Source organism: Rutilus rutilus, assembly GCF_951802725.1.
Source record: "Rutilus rutilus genome assembly, chromosome: 18".
Lineage (NCBI taxonomy): Eukaryota > Metazoa > Chordata > Actinopteri > Cypriniformes > Leuciscidae > Rutilus > Rutilus rutilus.
In genome coordinates this window covers 35,568,857-35,591,428 of record NC_140231.1, presented here as the reverse complement: position 1 = coordinate 35,591,428, position 22,572 = coordinate 35,568,857, and the positions used below count along the sequence as shown (strand labels likewise).

The 22,572-nt window shown below is 38.1% G+C and overlaps 2 long non-coding RNA genes across 2 annotated transcripts in view; both read right to left on the bottom strand.

Moving 5' to 3' along the window:
- The window catches only part of LOC311277362, a 117,766-nt gene that overhangs the window by 81,093 nt on the left and 14,101 nt on the right, over window positions 1-22,572 (bottom strand). The gene's annotated exons all lie outside the window — the stretch shown is intronic.
- LOC311277366 lies at window positions 7,923-13,608 on the bottom strand. Its single transcript, XR_014625238.1, has 5 exons — window positions 13,451-13,608; window positions 12,635-12,825; window positions 10,754-10,800; window positions 9,636-10,656; window positions 7,923-9,524 (listed from the first exon to the last, which is right to left on the bottom strand). It is a non-coding gene; the product is annotated as an uncharacterized lncRNA (long non-coding RNA).

The window sequence follows — 22,572 nt, the reverse complement described above, 5'->3', positions numbered from 1 at the left end:
GTGAGACCTTTCCTTTATGCCACGTGAGAGCGGGCACAGCACGTGTTCAGATCTATGTTATGATGTTCATGTATTTAGAGCATGTATTTCTTGAGAATTGAGTGTTGTATGAAGAGTAATGTGTCTAGTGCTACAGTATGTACCTGCTTAGACATTTGCACTATCAGACATGTGATTGTTTATGATAATCTGTTAAGATATCACGCAATAACAGAATAGAAGTAGCATTCAGTACGTGATGAAGTGCGGTGTACGTGCAGAGAAAAGTGCTCCTTGTTTGACCTGTTTTCCATGTATTTTCTACAGAAATAAATGTGTTGCCCCAGGAAGTGACATCGCATCCTTCTTAAAAGTGTAACACCATTTCAACACTATTTAGAGAAAAAAATTGCGCCAAAATTCATTTATTTAACCATAGCAAAAGTAAATTTCTTACTTATGGTCATTTTTCATCTCTATTTTTGGTGTTTATATTAAATTAGACAAATCTGATATTATTTTAATCTCCGATATGTTATTTAACAGTTGAGCTAGTTCTTTAAAGCTTCGCTAACTAGCAGAAGACACTAGCTGGGTTTAAACCCCAGTTGTGCAGGTATTATTGTGTTTTGAACTTATGTCTGTGTTTTCTGGTGTTCATTCAACTCAAATTTTTTTTTATTTTTAATTATTAAAAAATTCCATTATTTTATATGAAAAAGATAATAATTGTATTTTATTGTGAAATAATTTAGGTTGTCTTGTTTTTTATTTTTTTATTTTATTAGATCAGCATTTAATCTGGTCTATGAACTGTTGTCACATTTCACTTCCATTCTTTCAGGCTATATAAAGAAAAAAGTATTAATTAAACAACACCACATTATTGTACTAGACGTGTGAAATTAATGTGGAAAAAATAAGTACTATTATATGAATTATACGCTATTTATAATTCCATGAGAGTTTTGTTACTGCTGTACGAAGCTCTGTAACCAGTAGATGGAGCCATAGGTAAAGTTGAAATTGAAAATAAAAAGCTCAGCATCAAAATATTTATCTTAACAGTGGCCATCATGTAGAGCCGAGCTGATAGCCCCTTTTGCCAGCAGACTCGATACTTCGAAGCGGAGGACATGAGCCACAGTGCTTCCTCAGTGCAACACAGAAGATCACTCAATCTTATCCAGAAGAGACTGTAGTTCCACTGAGAAATGTTGTGGGTGAGAAGTGCAGTGCTACACACAACAAGCACTATTCCCACAGTTTCAATCTTACCCTGGCTTAGGCTGGAAGTTTAATAAATGTAGCGCGTGTGTCTACTGTGATGTATGCACCCCTACACACTACCACTGTTTCCACAGTCTTAAACTTTCCCCTAGCTCACGCTGGAAGTTTAATAAAGCTAGTGCGTGTGTCTACTGTGATGTAAGCACCCCTACACTCAAACACTGTTTCAACATTCTGACCTGTCAGGTCGAGCCCCCGAGTCTGGGCGCTTCGCCTTCAGATGTGATCCGGGCACTGGCTTATCGGGCTCTGGCTTGGCAGGCCATTCCCGAAGTGTCAGATTGGGTGATGAATATCATAATGAATGGTTACTCACTTCAATTCGCCCGCACCCGACCTCCGCGCTTTTGCGCTATAACTTGCACTTCGGTAGGAAGCACTGTGGCTCATGTCCTCCGCTTCGAAGTATCGAGTCTGCTGGCAAAAGGGGCTATCGAGAGAGTTCCCGCATCACAAAGCGAGTCAGGCTTCTACAGCCGTTACTTTCTCGTTCCGAAGAAAGACGGCGGCCTGAGACGCATTTTAGATCTCAGACACCTGAACAGGGCCCTCATGGTACGGCCATTCAGGATGCTTACGACCAGACGCATCCTGGCGCAGATCCGCCCAGGAGACTGGTTCTTCTCAGTAGATCTAAAAGACGCTTACTTTCACATCCAAGTGAACCCCCGTCAAAGGCCATTCCTGGCTCTAGCGCCTCGTACATTCACAAAGTGCATGATGCGGCTCTCTCCCCCCTAAGACAGCGGGGAATGCATATCCTGAACTACCTCGACAACTGGCTCATACTGACTCAGTCAGAGGCGGAGTCCCATACTCACAAAGCCTGGCTCCGTGGCTATCTAGAACGCCTTCGGGCTCAGGGTAAACTTTGCCAAGAGTGTGCAGTCCCCCAGCCAACGGATCAGGTTCCTGGGAACAGTTCTTGACGCCGTTCATATGAGAGCATGGCCCACGCCGGACCAGGTTCTGTCAATACAGCGGCTCACCGCGTCGTTCAAACTGGTCTCCCGTGTACCCCTCAGAACGTTTCAAAGGGTTTTGGGCCTTATGGCTTCAGCATCGTCAGTACTCCAGCTAGGCCTACTGCATATGCTCCCCCCTCAGCTGTGGCTAATGCCTGACTCGCTTTGTGATGTGGGAACTGTGTTTAACTCTAGTTGTGTTGCAGTTGTGTTGCAGTTGTTAAACTCTAGTTGTGTTGCAGTTGTGTTGCAGTTTTTTAACTTAGTTGTGTTGCAGTTGTTTAACTCTAGTTGTGTTGCAGTTGTGTTTAACTCTAGTTGTGTTGCAGTTGTGTTGCAGTTTTTTAACTCTAGTTGTGTTGCAGTTGTTTAACTCTAGTTGTGTTGCAGTTGTGTTTAACTCTAGTTGTGTTGTAGTTGTGTTTTAACTCTAGTTGTGTTTAACTCTAGTTGTGTTTAACTCTAGTTGTGTTTAACTCTAGTTGTGTTTAACTCTAGTTGTGTTTAACTCTAGTTGTGTTTAACTCTAGTTGTGTTGCAGTTGTGTTTAACTCTAGTTGTGTTGTAGCTGTGTTTAACTCTAGTTGTGTTGTAGCTGTGTTTACTGTTTTGCAGCACAAGTGCATTGCAGTGCAACATTTAGTGGGTGAGAACGTGTGTAGAGTTTTGCAGAAAGAGTGCATGAGCTGGAGCGTATGAAACCACACGGGAGGTTCTTTAAGGCGATGTTTCTGTTTCTGTGGTTTTCATCTCTTCATGTCGGCTGTGTGGGTTTACTGGTAGTTCTCTGCTGTTGAAAGGCTACATTTAATGCCAGTTTTTTTTTTTTTTTTTTTTTACTTTTAATAATGCGATTCTTATTTTGAGGAATGTTTAATTCTCACTGAATTTCGTAAAGCATCAGAAAGTTGAGTTTGAGATCGGCTCATGTGTAAATGGAGAGTTTTGCGAGTGACGTGTTTCCAGTGTTAGTGAGTTCACATCCTGTGGTTTAGACACTTCAGTGCAGGACATGTTTATGCCCCAGTTTAAGTACTTTTTTAAAACTCTAAGTCTACATTTAAAAATGCTACTTTTTCTACATACACCTACTCTGTGAAAACCCGATTCAATTTCTAATAGTTCTGTCAAAACACTAGCACAGTTTTCTATCCAACATGAACATATAGGCTAGTCAGTATACATATAGTTAGTATTTTAACGGTCATTGCGCTATGACTATATGTTCATGTTGGACAGAACCAGGTGGCATTACTTGTGTAACGACTGAGACAAATCAGACACAAGTATTTGTTACACTCACTCTTACACTCTTCCTCCTCTTACTCACACTCTTCCTCCTCTTACACTCACTCTTCCTCTTACACACACTCATGACCATGATCAGATAAGCTGGTTTTAAGGCTGTTAGTAATGTGAACAGGAAACCTGCCATTAGAACCTACAGACATTAACACAGACTCTCCTGCATTCATTTATCGATGAACTGATATATAAATGAGCATGCATCCCAGAACATTTTGTGAATGATTTACTGTCTTGTGTAATGTCTTTTAATACTATTATTTTGTGGTGCTGTGTATTTTACAATAGAATCAATGGTCACCTATACCATGTTTGGTCTCTATAAATTGGTACTTTGAAGATCGAAATGATTGTGTACATGATATGTCGATAGCTACGCAACATATTAGTATTACAATAGTATTATTGTAATATTAATATTACATATTGGTATTATCTTAGTTTCTTCATCAGAAACCAATGCAGCTGCACATGCAAATGAGCACACTTACAGTTTTTCTCAGTCGCTTTGGTGCATTTCTCACATCACTATTTACATTTGCACAACAGTTAATGCAGTTCTCAAAACAATTAGTACAAACTGCAAAACCTAGTTGATAACCTGCAAAAGTGTGTCACTTGCTCAAAATGGAGAGCTCATTCCTCAAAAGCAAGTATTCATGTCAATGAAAGTGTCAGTGTCATCAAGATGAAAAGTCCTGACACCATTATTGATGAACAAGATAGTCAAATGGCTTTGTCATGTTTTCATTATGACAGTTACTCTGTAAATGCTTTCCAATGCAAAAAAGTCAGATCTTGGTGACACTACCTGAAAATGCTCAATACAGCACTATATACTATTTGCACAGCCATTTGAAAAATACAGTAAAGTTACACATTACTGTATTTATGAGGTAACTGAGTACAAGACACTGAATATGTGTGTTTCACATTTTTACTGCATATGCTCTTTGCAATTCTAATTAGTTCACAGCATTGTGCAAAAGAATAAATACACCCTTATTTACAACAAACATAAACTCCCTTTGGGTAGAGCTGTGCACAACTGTACACAATATTGCAGTACATACTGGAACTGAACATACATAGTACTGTAATCATTCATGCACATCCAGACGTTCCTCATCAGTGAAAGCTGAGATTCACCTGAGAGAAATTGTTCAATTTAGGAGACATTTTCAGTGGAAAAAAAAAGATTTAAAAAAGTTTGTAAAATTTGCTTGACAGATTTTGACAACTAGTTCAACATTTTTGTATGTAATGACTCAAGCAATGAAATGAGGACTATTAGTTTTATATGGAATGAGTGACTATTCAGCATTCACAAGTAGTTCATTTTGACTGACATGACATAAGCAAATGATAATGTTATAAAACAGCAGAGAGTTGTATGAAAGCATTTGCAGTTTGTTGGAAGGAACGAGAAACGTCAAACATCAAACGTATGATGTGCACAAATGACTAAATGTTGTGGAGGTTGAACTAACTGTTGTGCAAATGTAAATAGTGTTATGAGAAATGCACCAAAGCGACTGAGAAAAACTGTAAAGCAAAGATTCATAAATCAACCACAGAGGAATCTTCTTCCCGCTTGGAAATTCCACCCTTCTCATTGGTCAAGCAAACCCGGAGAGGTGGGGCCTTTCTCAGGCTTTATTAGAGACAAGTTTACAGTGACTCTCTCTCTTCTTCTGGCCTTCACTGCTGCTTCTTCAGGTTGATGACCGTGACCACCGCCTGCTATGCCTTCACTCTCCCAAAGGAGTCAGACTGTCTTTTCTTCAATCCAACTCAGAAGAAAACTGCAACCTTACCATCACTGAATGGGCAACAATCAACTCTTGGTCTTCTCGGTACGTTCAGGGTGCGGTGCTGTCCAGCGTGGCCTCAGAAGGCCCCAGGCCTCGACTCACAACCAGTGATGGTTGCTGATGGTTCTTTTCATAGTTAAATGGATCCTTTCCATAGTTCCATTTCCTGCTTCCGGTTACATTCTGTCACTCACCATTTTTCCTATGCATGTATGTGTGTTTGTTTAGTTTAGTTATGTTTGTGACTTAGTTAATAAAACTTGTGCACAATATGTATTTGGTTCTGATTCTCTGCTTGCAACAAAGTTTACTTTACGGTTTAGATTTTGACTACAGACTATTAGTACTGAACAGTAAGAAAGACATTTCCCTTCCCCGGAATTGAATATTTCTTAGAATTAATAAACAATTAACGCTGAGTGTTCACAGGACGAACAGGTGGGTTGATTGTAATATTAATTTTGCTACATTAAAGCTGCTCTAAGTGATGTTGGGTGACGACACTTCTTGTTAACGTTTAAAGTATTGTCAAACAAAACAGAGGCTAGCTCGACCCTCCCTCCTCCTCATCCTCCTCATCCGCGCATTAACCCCCCAAATCACACCACAAACCATTCTTGTCAGTTATTGGCTGGAACAGTTTGTTATGTGTCATGGTGCGGGTAAGCCCAGTTTGTTCTTGTTGTCGTTTGTGGAGCTGTGGTTTCTACAGAGACCCACAGGCGTGTCTCACAGTGTGTTCAGGACACAGGCAGCGAGCGGATGGAGAGGAGATGTTTGCAGTACTGTACGTGACAAAAAATGTTTTGACCTAAAAAACGCATGACATCTGTTGTGGCAAAAAGTATATCATTAAACAATTATCACTGTGTCTGAGTCAGACTGTCTTTTAAAAGTATTTTATTCTTGCAAGAATAGGCCCAGTTGAGAGACAGAAGTCATCAGTACAGTCTGTGAACCAAGTGCAACGACGGAGGAAGGGCAGAAGAGCTCTTATACTCTTTTCAAGGCCGGGCTCTTATCTGTACAAGGAAAGGTTTTCTCTGCCAATGATCTAATACTGCTGTTTATTCTTACCAGTTGAACAAACTCACAAGTTCTAAATTGGGCGACCTCTGACCCCTTTTCAATCTGCCTCCTCCTGACGTTTCACCTGTTACCCAGTGTTAAGAGAAACACACACACATTATTCAGCAGTGGCCATACCACGTACAGTCTAGCAAAAGGTCATTTTAATGTCTTACTGAAGGTAAATGAAAATCAATACTGCAAATCAATGAAAATCTAAATTTTCCATAACACATCACTTAGAGCACCTTTAAGTTAATTATATTAACTGATCCAAATATTCATCATAATCAATTATAACCAGTTATTATTGATTATTAATATTTCATAGAGCTAATTCATTACACTTGTCATGTTTCGGTTCTTTTGCATACAATAGAGCATATGAAACAAAATCATATAAAACAGTGTTTCGACAGCAGTGGTTTTGCTCTCGAGGAGTTCATCATGTCTGATCTTGTTCAGAAGCACCAGCGCTATTATCAGTCAGAACTGATCTCTGATTATTAAAAGATTCATTGATGAAAAGAACTAACTTTTCTCACTGAGCTTTGGTCATAGAAACACAAAATACAATAAGAAAATATACAAACTGTTTCAGTAAACACATTCATATTTATATGAAGTGTAACCAATGTTGTTCTTTCGTTCAGTTGTACAGATTCATTATGGCGAAATTCATTCTGAAGTCTTTCTAAAAACAATATTTCATTCCAGTTCATATTTCTGTATTTTCTCAAACTTATTCTACATTATGTTCTAATATTTAATTATTATCAGTGTTAAATCATACAGTTGTGTAAAGCTTCATTACAGAGATTAATTCAAAATATGTATAATGTGAAAACATAGATTTTTCTGCTGGTTAGACAAATATTCACACAACTAAAGAGAAAACAGTTTCTGTCAATATCACGTGTCACAAGAACTCTCTGATTATGATGTGTGTCTCACCTCATCTGTGCAACACGAATCACTTTAACCAAACTTCCTGTGCTGTGTATATGTGCATCTGCTTAATAAAGTGACATGCATGTTGTTGTGCTGAGTCAACCTGACACTTCATTAAACAGATGCTGGAAACCACAAACCACAATATCACAACAGCAAATGTAGACTAGTTATTTTTGTGTACACACACACACACACACACACACACACACACACACACACACACACACACACACACACACACACACACACACACACACACACACACACAAAGAAAAATATCTGTGTATTGTTTCACTTTGATAGAACATTCCATTCCCTAATTATCTGGTGGTGTCCAATAAGATTGTAATAGTTGAAACCTCCTAAGCTCATCTCTTTAATTTTGTGCTGGATGTTGAAATGTTAGTTGTGTTGAAAAAGTGTTAATAAAAAACAAACAAACAAAACCTTAAAAGAAACATAAAACCATAATTTTCATATTGAGAATATTGTATAATTACATGTTGAAGCATACTCACAGTTTGAAAATGACTTGTACAATATTTTATTTTAGTATGAAGCTTTGTCTGGATCACCACCACAGTTTTGTGTTCTGACCTCACACAGATTACAGCAAGATTAGATTTCTTGAGCATTGCATGTTTTAAGCCTTACCTATTTAAATACTGAAGCACAAGTAGACTGAAATATACCCACATCTGTGCAAATATTTCCATTTTGCTGTCAGGACTGAATCTCTGCTTTCCATAAACGAGCGTCGCAGCGCACATGTGTGACAAACAGACTGAGCATGACAGAAGGAGCACAAAAATTCTGACAAAAATATACATATTGCTAAAATATTTTTTGTTGAACAATAAATGTAACATGTAAAATTTCAATATACATAACAAAATTATCTATTCAGAATTATTATATTTATTTAAGTGCACTGATTGGAGAGGCTTGTGTTGTTCAATAAATGTTTAATTAAAGCAATTTTCTGTATCACTTCTTATTAACTGTTAGATTTTATGAGATGAAGCCAGAGACACCACATCAACCCAGAGATCAATCCAACACAGTTTTACATGAGAGAAGGGATTTAGGGCAATGGCGGTAACAATGCCCATGCCAACAGGACACACCGGTCGCACTGATAGCACCTAGAACAGCCGCCCGACCCAGACCATTTATATCTTATAAAATATGCACATTATAAATATTTATATGTTATGTTTTCTGAATTGTTATTTATATAGGCGAAGAGAGATCGCCTTTATAAAGACAAATTTTATAATATCAATACCACCATCCCTACTACCGACAAAAATAAATAGCAATATGCAGATTTTATATAGATAAGTGAAAAGAAGTATAGCTTATTGAATATTATTTATAAGACATCTATCCATAGATAATTGTAGAATGATGTATTCATTAGTACTCAGAGAAGTTTGTGAACATGTTAACATTGATCTCGCTTGCTGATTTTTATCAAGGATCAAGTACAACAAAATATTAACACACAAAACTAACAGTTTAGGTAATTTTTACAAGAAGCTTGGAACATGTTTACAAATCTGTACAACTCCAGGGGCCTGTTTCAGAAAGGAGGTTAAGTGAAAACTCTGAGTATGTTAACCCTGAAATGAGGGAAACTCTGAGTTTTCTGTTTCAGAATGGGAGGTATGTCAAACCTGAGAAAGCAGAGTAAGTCAAGCCCGTTTCTGAAAGAGAGGTAACTTATACTCAGAGTCAGTTACCATGGTAACTTACTCTGTGAACCTAACCTGGTCGGGAGCAGGTTTTCTTCGGTAAACCCAGAGTTTCTTTCTGTCTCCTCCACTTTTTTAAAGAGGAAGTGCTGTTTAAACACCTCATTCATTCTTTCAGTACATTTTTTTTTACTAATAAAATTAATATTTTATTAATAAATAAAATATTGCTATTTTTACTGCAGTTTTTTACTATTTTTTTTTTTTTATAAGATGAAGTCTATATAACTCCTTAACTGGCAACTGAAAAAACAGTAGTAGATTAGAGTTACATAATGTAGTTCTAAACAAATTCTACAGAATTAAACTGTGGCATTTACTGGAAATCACTGAAATGTGTTCATCTGTGCAACAGAAGTTGCTGGACCGTCCTCCTGCTGTTCTTCCACACTCTGGGGGCGGGAGAGATAAGAATACCCGTTTATACTTAGATTTAAACTTAGATTATCTGAAATCAGAATGGGTAGATTGTTTAATGTGTAGACACATAATATTAACATTACCTCTGTAGGCCTCTCTGTGGCAGCAGAAACTCTTTATCCCCATGTGATGAGCATTTGATTGAGTACACTTTATAACACTATTTGTCATCATTTCTGGTGTATTGAGTCGGCGACTTACGACTGCCTGGGGTTCTGTAGGGACAGGAGGCTCCAAAAGACAGATATTACCATCAGAATTTGTTGGGACCAACAAAAAACCCAACCTCAAAGTAAAATAAATGGAAATATCAAAAATAGCCTATCTAAAAAATAACACATATGTAAACCTCTTACATTTTATGAAGGCCTTGCATCTTCGGGAGTGACTGGCTCTGAAGTCCCTCCTGGAATTCCCTCATCCAGAAATGCTGCTGCTGCTGGACACTGGATGCTTTAGTTATTTAATATGTCACATGTTTGTAAAGTCAGGTAGCCTACACCCATGATATGCTCAAGCCTTACCTGACTGAATTATGTTTTTATATTTAATTTTCAGCTGCTGCCATGGTCTTTTAATGCCTGCAGGATTGCTCCACATGAAAATTAAAATTAGGTTGAATAACACACTGTTCTTCCAGTTTCACCTCTGATATTATAACAGTTGGGCAAGTTACTTGCATTACTAACTACAAATGACATCTTCAGCAGTGTAATTAGATTAATGTAATAATGACTATCTTTAGAAAGCATTGGTTTACTTATTACTAAATCCCATATCAACCTCAACCACTTGAACAATACAAGGAGAGACAAGAAACTGCACTTTTAATGCTTTCAAATAAACAATATACAATTGCATGAATTATTCTTGAATTGACCAAAGTGTGTAGAGGGAGAAGGTTACATTAAAAATATACCTTTTAAAATAAAAAGTAGAGAAAAAAGTCAATCCAAACATGTACTATATAAATATAAAATCCATTCATACATATTCATCTTATATACAGTAACAGTGCATGTCTTAATCATGAACTTATTATTTGTTGAGAAAGGAACATGATGGAGAATATTTATCAGGTTAGATGAATCACACTGCTGCTTTCTGAAAGGAGAAATACAGAAATATAACACAAATATTAATATAACATCAGATTTCTGCTTCAGTTTTCAATATTTCTCTGTATTTGTGTGTGTCTCACCTTTTCTGTGACTAAAACATCACAATGAATCGGTGAATCATGAGAAACTGTGAATGAAGAACATGAACATCAGATTATAGCAATTCCTGCTCAAACAGCGACAATTAATAAATCAGTGTCACTGATGGAAAGAGGCTGTGGGGGGTAATGTGTGTGTGTGTGGGCGGGGGTGGATGTGTGGGGGGTTATAAATCTATTATAAATAAATTACAGATTTATTTCTGTTATAGGTGTCTTCAGATGATGTCAAAATGAATTTACATTGTGAAAAACAAGGTTGTGTTCCATATTGTGGTGTTCAGCAATTTTAACACAGTATCATCATCATATCAGTGTCAAGTGTTGCCAGATTGGGACGGTGATTTCCAGCCCAAAAGCTCACCAAAACCCGCACACTACAAGAAAAAACGCCCAAAATTTTACTGCCAAAATAATGTGATATAATTTCATTACCATGTCATTCAAGGTTGATAAGCACAATTTGTATTTCCTTAAAACAAAATAACGATGATAAAATAAAATAAAAAATAAAAAATTTTTCCAGGAAAACAGATCAAAACAGGGCAATAATTAATGAGAATTAGCCAATATGACTAAAATGTCCAGGTGTACACTGTCAAAACGGCAATCAAGAAATTAACTGATGACTTTAACCCTCGGAAGTACACACTACAGGACATAACGCAGAATTTAGCAGTCAAAACTGATTCATCGTTGATTCAAACCTTTCTCAGCTGTCAGGGTCGAGTAGAGTGTGTCTGGACGGTGTTAAAGTTGCAGATGTCAGGTTAGTCTAGTGTGCACATGAGCATGGACATATTTCACGTCCCTTATTCGATTTCAGATCAAGTCATTCATCTGTGCTCTGCTCTCAGAGTTATAGTCACCATCCATATCTCCCACCATGTGTACGTTTATAGAGTTGCATACTATCTCACTCTTTACTGTAGATACAACTTACTGTATAGTAGGCTATGTCACTTTGGCATTAGCGATCACTGAATATACGGAATATACAGCTACAACTTATCACGCTCAATCGCATCTGCCTGCTGATCGCTGATTGGCTAAAAGTGCGTGTTCGTCGGTGATGTCAACACCAACGCCAGCTGACTCTGCATGGGCGTGTGTGTACAGTAATGTCATGATGACTGATTTTATGGACTGCATGCACACTTTAGTTTAGTTTTTAATCAATTAGACTTTAAAATGTAGATGTTTGAAAACCAGCCCAAATTTTGTCCACCCGCCCAAACCCTTTTTTACCCGCACAATCAAATTCAAAACCGCCCAATCTGGCAACACTGATCAGTGTAGATGTAGATCAGGGTTCACCAATCTCGGTCCTGGAGGGCCGCTGTCCTGCAGAGTTTAGCTCCAACCAGCTCCAACACACCTGTTTGAAAGTTTCTAGTATGCCTAGTGAGACCTTGATTAGCTGGTTCAGGTGTGTTTAATTGGGGTTGGAGCTAAACTCTGCAGGACAGCCGCCCTCCAGGACCGAGATTGGTGAACCCTGATGTAGATGAACCAAAATAAAACGATTATCAAGTAAATGAGTATTGTGATACTTGGTGCCACAGTGACACTCTTGTTCCAAAAAGTATTGCTACCACAATCCTGAATACGTTGTCCCACAGTGAGTCATTTTTCCCTGTTGCACCTACAGAATATTTGAGGGTTCCCCGACTTGACTAATCCCACTTTAACCACAAATAGACAAAATATAAACTTCTGACCACAAAGTTGCTTGTTGTTTTCATATACTGTATAGTGAATGAAAAGTTTAGAATTGATGTGACACATTCAGACACCAGAGAAGATGAAACACTGAAGATGATGAAATATGACAGTTTGATATTAAACATCATAAATACTCACAGTTTGGTTTTCCGCTATTAATGCTGTTTCGTCTGACTAGACTCGGTGTGTTTCTCTGTTTTGGTTCATTAGATTGTAACGTTTGTCCTTTTGGTTCCCCATTCTTCTCTCTCTCTCTTGTCCACATGTTTCATTATTCTGTAGTTTGTGAAGCTCCATTCATGTTCTCTACATTTTGCCCTTGGTAATATCTGTTCAAGAGAATACAGTAGTTCAGTTCAGAGTGAAGTTTGACATCAGTTAATGATTGTTGAGCAATACAGGTTTACATTTCAGTTTCACTATACTAGAGACATTAATGTTGGGATATCTGTCTGGAAAAATCAGTAACAATTTATTTTAGAGTGTCCTTGTTACATATATGACATGTACTTACCATAGTAATAACAGTAAATTATGCATAATTACATGCAACTAACCCTCAACCAAACCCTAATCCTATAGTAGGTATAAATATAGAATCTTAATATCACACAGCACGTAAAAAGATCTAAAACTACAGATTGGTGTCTCTTGGTGAATTTAAAGGCATCATAAAGACAGTGGTAATGAAGGCTTGTGATGGTTTTTGTTGAGAGGATACTATGTTCTAATATAGTATTATTATTATTATTATTATTATTATTAATGTTGTCTTCCTGTATGGCTGCTACCTTGGCCAGGTCTCTCTTGTAAAATATTACTATATTACTTTCTGGTAAAATAAAGGAAAAATAAAATAATAAATATATAATTACACTGTAACAATGACACCTTAACATATAGAGTCACCGAAAAACTCTTTAGAGAACAATTTAAGATAAAGTGTTTAATCACCTTGTGATGAGCAGAAGAGAGTAAGCATCCAGTGCAGATCTGAGAGATCAGAAAGATCAGCTTTTAGTGTGAAGGTTAAACTCCTCCACTGGCTTCTGATATTGGCTGATCAGTTTCAGAATTATGCACACAGTCTCATTTACTGAAACCACAAACAGTCCTCCTCAATGCTTCCTGTTAACCGACTTGCCTTCACAGAATCTCACAGTGAAATAAACTTCCCACCATATCTCCTGAGATCATCACAACTTCTGAAATCCAGGAAATGCTGAAGACTCTTTACTGAACAACACAACATTAAACCAAAAAGGCACTTACAACAACAACAAATAAATCTCTATATTTCTCCTCTGCTATTGCTGGTCTCCTAATCTAGCTTTCTAATAAACCTGATATTATATTCTATTAATATTGTGGCATTGTGGCAAATTTCTTGTGATATTCCTCATTTGTAAGTGGATAAAAGCACCTGCTAAATTAATAAATGTAAATCTTAAAGTACAGTGTATTTGCAGTATTTTGTCTGTGCTGTGTTCTTATTTAGTATTTTGTTGTATTTGTTGTTGTATTGTTGTTTTATTCATATAAATCTTAATTTTATCTATAGCTCATCAAGTCTTTTATGGCATATTTGAAAATGACAGCCGAGTTTAACAATCCTGATCAGTGATGTTCTGAAATGAGGCAAAATTCTCAGTTTTTTTAATAGATAAAATGTAAATTCATGTCCCAGTTTTCTGGTTTGATACACATTTACTTTACATTACATAAAAAAAAAAAAAAAAATTAATACAATTTAGTATTTTTACATTAACTGTTAAATGCAATTAATGTTCTATTTATTAAAACCAAGTATAAATTTTATCAAGTTGTGTTTGTAAGCTTTTTTACATTTATTCCAGAATAATAACTAAAGGCAACAATTTATTTATTTATTTATTTTTTTTTTTTTTATATATAGTCAACTTATTATCAGAATATCAGTCATAAAGCTGAGTAAATTCTGATCACAGACACGAAGATGAGACTTTAATTTCCCCGAGCAGATTCTGAGAATCGCCACAGTCATCCAGTTCTCAGGCCAGTTCAAGCTTGACGTGACACACAGCAGTGATATAAGTGGCTGAGATGTTTACTTATTTTTAATTAGTCTTCAATCCAATCCAATCCGCTTTATTTATATAGCACAATTTAAATAAACACAAGGTTTCCAAAGTGCTGTACACCACAACAATAAAATACACAATAGGATAAAAAGTAAACACAATAAGATAAAAGTAGTAGAATAAGATAAAACAACATGAAATTATATAAGTAAAATCAAATCAAATAAATAAATAAAATGCACTGCCCACACAACACATTTAAATCACATTAATCACGATTACCTGGTTTTAAAAGCCAGAGTAAAAAGATGGGTTTTAAGCAGAGATTTAAAATGAAACAGTGAGGAGGCTTGTCTGGTGTGTAGTGGCAATACATTCCATAGTTTTGGAGCTGCAACAGCAAAAGCTCTTTCTCCTCTGAGTTTTAGCCTAGTTCTAGGCACTGTCAGGAGCAGCTGGTCAGCTGACCTGAGAGAGCGGCTGGGAATGTAGGGGTGCAGCAACTCGGCGAGATACGGTGGGGCAAGGCCATTCAAGGCTTTAAAAGCAAATAAGAGTAGTTTAAATTGAATCCTAAAATGAACAGGCAGCCAGTGGAGTGAAGCTAAAATAGGTGAAATGTGCTCATACTTTCTTGTGTCAGTTAAAAGACGAGCAGCAGCATTTTGAACCAGTTGCAGACGGGCAATGGAGGACCCATTAACCCCCAAATAAAGTGCATTGCAGTAGTCCAGCCGAGTAGTCACAAAGGCATGTATTACTGTCTCAAAGTGCTGTCTCTGAAGGACTGGTTTAATTTTTGCCAGCTGCCTTAACTGGAAAAAGCTGGACTTCACTACGGCTTTAATCTGGTTGTCAAACTTAAGGTCAGTGTCCACCTTTACCCCTAGATTAGTAATAATTTGCTTGTGATACTGTGCTAAGGAACCCAGATCAACCAACAGGGTCACAGAAGTGCCACTACCACTAAAGACCATGACTTCTGTCTTTTTTTCATTCAAATTTAAAAAATTAAGAGACATCCAGGCCTTAATGTCATGTAAACACGCTAGCAATGGCTTAACACAGTAGGAGTCTGACTTTCTAAGAGGGACATAGATCTGACTGTCATCTGCATAGCAGTGAAAATAAATACCATGCTTCCTGAGAATTGAACCAAGTGGGAGTAGATAGAGGGAAAATAAGAGAGGGCCAAGCACAGAGCCCTGTGGCACCCCATGTAACAGGGGAGCAGTCGAGGAAACAGAGTCAGCAAGGCCAACACAGAAAGTTCGCTGGGACAAGTAGGACCTAAGCCATTCTAACGCTGTGCCACTGATGCCCACCCACTGCTCCAAATGAGTAATCAGTATTTCATGATCCACTGTATCAAAAGCAGCAGTCAAATCTAAAAGTACAAGGACAACACAGTGACCCGAGTCAGTAGCTACAAAGATGTCATTAAAGACTCTTAAAAGTGCTGATTCGGTGCTATGTAATGTTTTAAAACCGGATTGGAAAATCTCAATAATATTATGTTCATTTATAAAGTCCATGAGCTGGGAATAGACAATCTTTTCCAAAATTTTAGAAAGGAAAGGCAATTTAGAAATAGGCCTAAAATTAGCCAAAACAGTAGGATCCAGCCCAGGTTTTTTCAACAAGGGCTGCACAATGGCATGTTTAAAATTAACAGGAACCACTCCCGAGGACAGACTGCTATTAATAACTGTAGTAAATGATGGTCCAATAGTCGGGAAAACCTCTTTAAGAAGTCGAGGAGGGAGAGTATCACCCGGAGAACCTGAGGGCTTCAAATTACCAACAATCTCCTGCACAAAGGGCAGCGTCACAGGCTCAAAAGTGTCTAGAACAGCAGAGCAGGGGACAAACACTGAAGGATCGAAACCAGGGGGTGAAATAAGTGCTCTGGCAGAAAATACTTTATCAATGAAGAAATGGAGAAAGTTTTCACACACAGCCAGGGAAGCATCAATTGCAACAGTCGGTGGTGCATTAAGAGCAGAATTAATAACCTTAAACAAAACACGAGGCTTGCAGGAGTTTAACAGGACAATATCAGAAAAATATTTTCTTTTAGCCTCTCTCACAGTGGATTGGTAATGGCGCCAGCGATCCCTCAATATTTGAAAAGACTCTTGTAATTTGTCCTTTTTCCACTTTCTCTCAGCTCTTCGACACTGCTGTCTGGAAGCACGGGTGGATTCATTCAGCCAGGGCTCTGACTTAGTCTTCCCATTAAACGCAACCCATTTTCTTAATTCACGAACGCACATGAAAACAAAAGGTGGGATTTATCGCATTGAGGTTAGACTAAAACTAGTGCTCAAAACATTTTTGTAAACTGAAATAAAATTTCAACATAAATAATAATACATTTTATTTATAATGCGCTTTTCTCACACCCAAAGCGTAAAAAGTAATAGAAAAAAACAACAACACACAAACACATAATATAATAAGTAGCTAATTGTAATAAGTGCTGAAAATGTTTGTCTTTTATTTTGTATTTTGCGTGTAGATTTCCAGGTGGTTTGGTCACACGGGTATAGATGGACCTGGTAGTGTTTCATGCTTTGTTAGCCTCTCAGCCTTTTGTGTGTGTGTGTGTCCATTGATCCACTTCAAGGTGTGCGTCCACAACATGCGGTGTGCAGAAACAGCCGTTTCCAAATTGCATCTGTAGTCCCAAAGCTGTGGCACTTTCTGTCTAATGGCTCGTTTACACCTGTACCATGAAGCCGGTTTAGGATAGCTAGGTGTGTTTCAGTTTAGTTTGCGCAACCCTGAGTTGAAAGCACCATGAAAGTGGTTTGGCTTTTAGCAGTGTTCATCGCCATAGAAACTAACGTCCGCGGGTAACCTGGGCCGGGTCAGGTGATGTTCCAGGTGAGAGAGCTCAAACCGAACTTGGACCAATCAGCTGTGAGCAAAGTCATGTCTGATGCGATTAAGTCACTCCACTTGTTTCTACTGCAAATTACAGTAAAGGTCAGTACATTGCAAATGATTTTTAAAGGCTTTTAGTGACGCTTATTTAGAATAATTTTGTATGATTTAGATATTATGAAATTATTATACCCTTAATTGATCACACATTTACAGTTTTAGTTTATCAATTATTATTATGCACAGTTTAATTGGATAAATATATAAAGGTAATATAAATACACGTTAGAATCAATAGATAAAGCTATAAAATGACCACATGTGAGCTTAAATGTTCAATTCTCTCTATTCCTTTATCAACTGCCTAAACTAACTTCACAACTTTTGCTTGCACTGATATAGCAAGACCTTTTCTTTTAATTGTCCTCTTTCATAGACAGATATTTTCTTCTTTCTCTGTAAATTTGTTTAAATTCATAATATTTTTCAATCTAGTAATATTCAGCAGAAGAGAGAAGTGAATCGCGAAATTAATCTCAGTTTCTCTCTTTCTCAGCCTGTGATTGGCTGTTCGCTGCTGATGTCACTCCTAAACTCAGTTTAAAGCCTGAGTTAACAGAGAGAGTTGATGATCAGCATCATGGTACCAACAAAGCCTGGTTGGATTGGTTTGGTTTTGTCAACTCAAACTAATTCGGTAACCCTGAGTGTGTTCAACTTCCATCATGGTACAGACCCCTGGTGTAAATGCCCGACGGAGATTTACGGGGATTATCCGTCAAGATGGATTTAAAATGACTAAAATGACAACATTTTCAAGTCAGTCTGTGTTCATTTTGACCACGAAACATGCGCTGTCACTTTAATTCAGCGTTTGCAGCACAGCAGAAATAGACTCGTGTGGAAACGATCTCTGCACTGCTGTATACACACCGCTCCTGGAACCGATCGACGGACCGCGGACCGTGAAAGCTATGACCTGTTAACATGGGTGCAGAAAAAATACACACCGCAAACGCACTGCAAACGGAGTGGACTCAATATGTTTAGACTGGACCACATGTATTTTTAAAGGGAACTGTGAACATTGCTCGCCTCAGACCTAGAAAATGTGCGAAACTAGTGAAAGGTCAAAAGGGTATTTTGAATTTTTTTTTTTTCGGTAAGCTTATGCTAATAAAGGACGAGGATACGTCCAAAGTTTGACCTTATAAGGGAATTAGCTATGTTAGAATGACAGCCCATAGTTATAGGGCGGGTGAATTTCGGGTGAAGACTTTTATGTGTTTGTTATTTTTGCCTTTGGACTTACTGTATGTTGTATCAGTTTGGTTTATTTTTAGAAATTCATAATAAATAATAATAAAGCAAGATACCCTATTGAAATATGTGTGATGTGTGGTTTATTTAAACTGCAAAGGTAAAGTATAAATTAAAATGATTGTGACCGATGTGAAGGGGGAGGAGAATTGATACGTGCGTCAGGTTTAGTCGATAAAACTCTTCTGCAAAGGATACACCCGTGTATCCTCCTCATGACTCCTCAGGGAGCTTCCTCGATCCTCGATCCTCGCGGTGCAATTAGAGAATTGCAGTAATGGAGATAGCGTGGGTGCGGCCGCCCCAGGGCCCCGTGCCAATTAGGGGCCCCTCAAACGCCGCCGATCTTGCGTCGAGGCCCTCGCCAGGTGACACATTGCACGGGGCCCTGGCAAAGTAACATATTGCAGATTATTAGCTGAAAAAAGCTAATTACTGCATTAGCTAACGTTGAGATAATCCAGCTCTTGTTATGAAACGTAACAGTCAGGCCTGAGGTGCGAATGTATAATGTAGAGAATAGTTACGAAAATAGAGAGAAAATATAAATCGGGCGCATTAAAAAGAAAAGAACGAGATAGTAAGTGTGGTAGCATCGTGTGCTCCTCTCACATCGTACTTATCATCATCATCATCATCATCATCATCCACAACTCAACACTGTTAGATTTATTTGTTCTGGAGGATCGTTAAGCAGACAACAAAATGGTAAGAAAAAAATCATCTTTAAACATCTATATTTTAGTTATGAATAAGTCACTCAGTCAGAATGTTATAAACCAGTTGTTTTTCTCAAAGTTTTCATCCCAGTTAAGTTCTCATGTAGCACCTGTAGCCTACATATGGAGTTGTAAACAAACTTTGTTCAGTATATATAATAGTGCCATGTCAATTATATAATGTGGCACTGATTGAGCGCACTTGGCCTGTTCAGCACCATCGCTGTCAATCAGATGCCGCTGTCCGTGGTGAAACATTTTTACTTGACTGGCAAACTGTTTTCTTTGTTCGTCAATACAAACTTGTCAAAAAATTTGGATTTTCTTTCTGTTTTATTTAACATATAAGCTTACTTGACTCAACAGTTGACACATTATTACATATGCATTCATCAGATATTTTACGTTTTTTTTAACAGTTTTAATTTTAAAATGACTTGGTAGCAGAGGGCCCCATGATGAAGCTCCGCCCCCACTGTACTGAGAGTCTAGCTCCGCCCCTGGAGAATTGAGATGTCCTTCAAGATGGCCGAGCTCCATCGGTTTCCAGGTCATAGGATGGAGGACGGAGGAGCGAGGAGACGAAGGCTGCGTTCCAGTCCACTTTTAGACACGCACTTGCGAACTTCCCTAAGCACTTCCCCTCGGGGGAATCCCTGCCGCCATTTTGAAGTGCATTCCACTTCATGAAGTGGACGAGGGAAGTTTATATGGACAGACCCTCGTTCCCTCGATTTTGACCGAGGGCACGAGTCTACTTCAAATGTACACTTCAGGCACCTATATGTCCCACAATGCAGTGCGATTGTGACGTCACCGCATATCTCGTCTAATCACCACCACAACAAACAAATCTATGATATATTCATTCTAATTTTTTTTTTATTTAAAACAACCCAAACACACCTATAAAAATTTGGATGCTACATTAAATTCTTAAAAGGTAAAAAATAAATAAATAATAAATCAACTCCACAGCTGATTCCAAGTGATCAAGGGCTTAGGACGTTCAGTTCAGAACATTGCAGTTTCCGCCAGTAGTGGGCACTCGTGCAAGGTAAGCAATGACGTATATCTGAGTGAACAGCGAAGTTAGCGAGTGAAGGGCAGGACAATTCTGGACTGGAACGCAGCAGAGGAGGGATATTGAGAAGCACCCTGGAACGCAGCAGAGGAGGGATATTGAGAAGCACCCTGGAACGCAGCAGAGGAGGGATATTGAGAAGCACCCAAAGTTTCTTCACACTGCAGATGTCACGTGGTTTTGTGTCATGTTCATAGGCTTGTCTTGAACCGGCGCTGCACAGACCGATCGGCTTATGACATCAAGGTCCGCGAGTGCGATTCAAAAGCATTCAAAGCGCCTGCTCTCTAATCACTCTCGCGGTACCTTGATGTCATAAACCGATCGGTCTGTGCAGCGCCAGGCTCCAGTCCAGAATTGTCCTGCCCTTCACTCGCTAACTTCCCTCTGTCTCATTCACTCGGATGTACGTCATTGCTTACGATGCACGAGTGCCCACTACTGGCGGAAACTGCAATGGGCTGAACTGGGACGTCCTAAGCCCTTGATCACTTAGAATCCACTATGGGGTTGATTTATTATTTACGTTTTTCCCTTATTAAATTGTTTAATGCAGCATTCTACATGTAAATAGGTGTGTTTGAGTTGTTTGATTTTTTTTTTTTTTTTGTAAATAATTAATATATCATAGAGTTGTTTGTGGTGGGGTAAATTAAACGTGATTGTGTTGCATTGTGGTATATGGAGCTGCCTGAAGTGAACATATGAAGTAGACTCGCTCCCTCTGTCAAAATCGAGGGAACGAGGGTCTGTCCATATAAACTTCCCTCGTCTACTTAACGAAGTGGAACACACTTCAAATGGCGGCAGGGATTCCCCTGAGGGGAAGTGCTTAGGGAAGATCGCAAGTGTGTGTCTGCAGCCCCGGTGTGGTGAAGTGTTGAGTCCCAGTTTAGGACCCAAGCAATCCGATTGGATAAAGCTGGTTTTATGGGTAATTGCTTTAGTGCCTGGTTACAAATCAGACAAAATCATTTTATTTACGTTATAACGACCATTAATGCATTTTAACTTATAGGCTATGTTTCATATACTAGCATATAACCGAATCTAAAGATTGTGAAATTAAACATTTCTTGTTCTTAGTGTTTTTTTAGTTAGCTTAGATATACAAATCAATTACTATACAATAGCTGTCTTTCTGTAAAGCTGTGTGTACTGTGAAAAGCCGTATACAAATAAATATATTACTTATTACTTATAACTACCTGCTTAAAATGTTTTTACAAACTGCTTTTATCTTATCTTGTACATAGCAGTGGGATTTAGCATGCTACATAAAGCTACCACAAAAGCTAAAACAGCTCATGATAGCTACAAGAAGTTATGGTGAGAACAGCTACTGTCAGGCGTACTACTGGGGTCCTAAGGTGGGACTCATCTCTATAGTGGGACTCATCTCTACACCACACCGGTTCAAGTCAGACAAGCACTCATATTCTGAGAATCGGTCAGATCAATAAAACAGGCGGTGTGCCAGATATAGGCTAGGGGAAGTTGTGAGAGCAGATGTCATGTTAATTATTATTTAATATGATGAATTAGTATTTCATGGCACCCGAATTTCTGTGTACACAGAAGAAAGCTCTGTCTAGGCTGTGTCCAGGTACGGTTTGTGTCGAGACATTTATTAGTCTGGCTGTTTGATGAGAAAGAGATTAAAAGTTGCAATAAACTCTGTAATATAACATTTGATGAATTTGATTGATTTCCACGGCTTGATCTTCGGCTGACCAAAGGGGAGTTTTATTCCCTCCCATAGAGATTGTATATTCATGCTTTTTTTTTTATCCTTTTTTTAAAAAAAAAATCCATTTTGGTTTTATTTTTTTTCTATTTGGTGGAATAGAACAAAGTGCAATGAAAACAAAAAATAAAAATATGAAAAAACTTTGCAAGATTTCATTATTAATGTGCATGAGAAGGGTTGAATATGTGATAAATGAACGGTTTCTTCGTTTTTACGTTTAGAAGACAAAAACGAGAAAACGAATGACCTGAAGG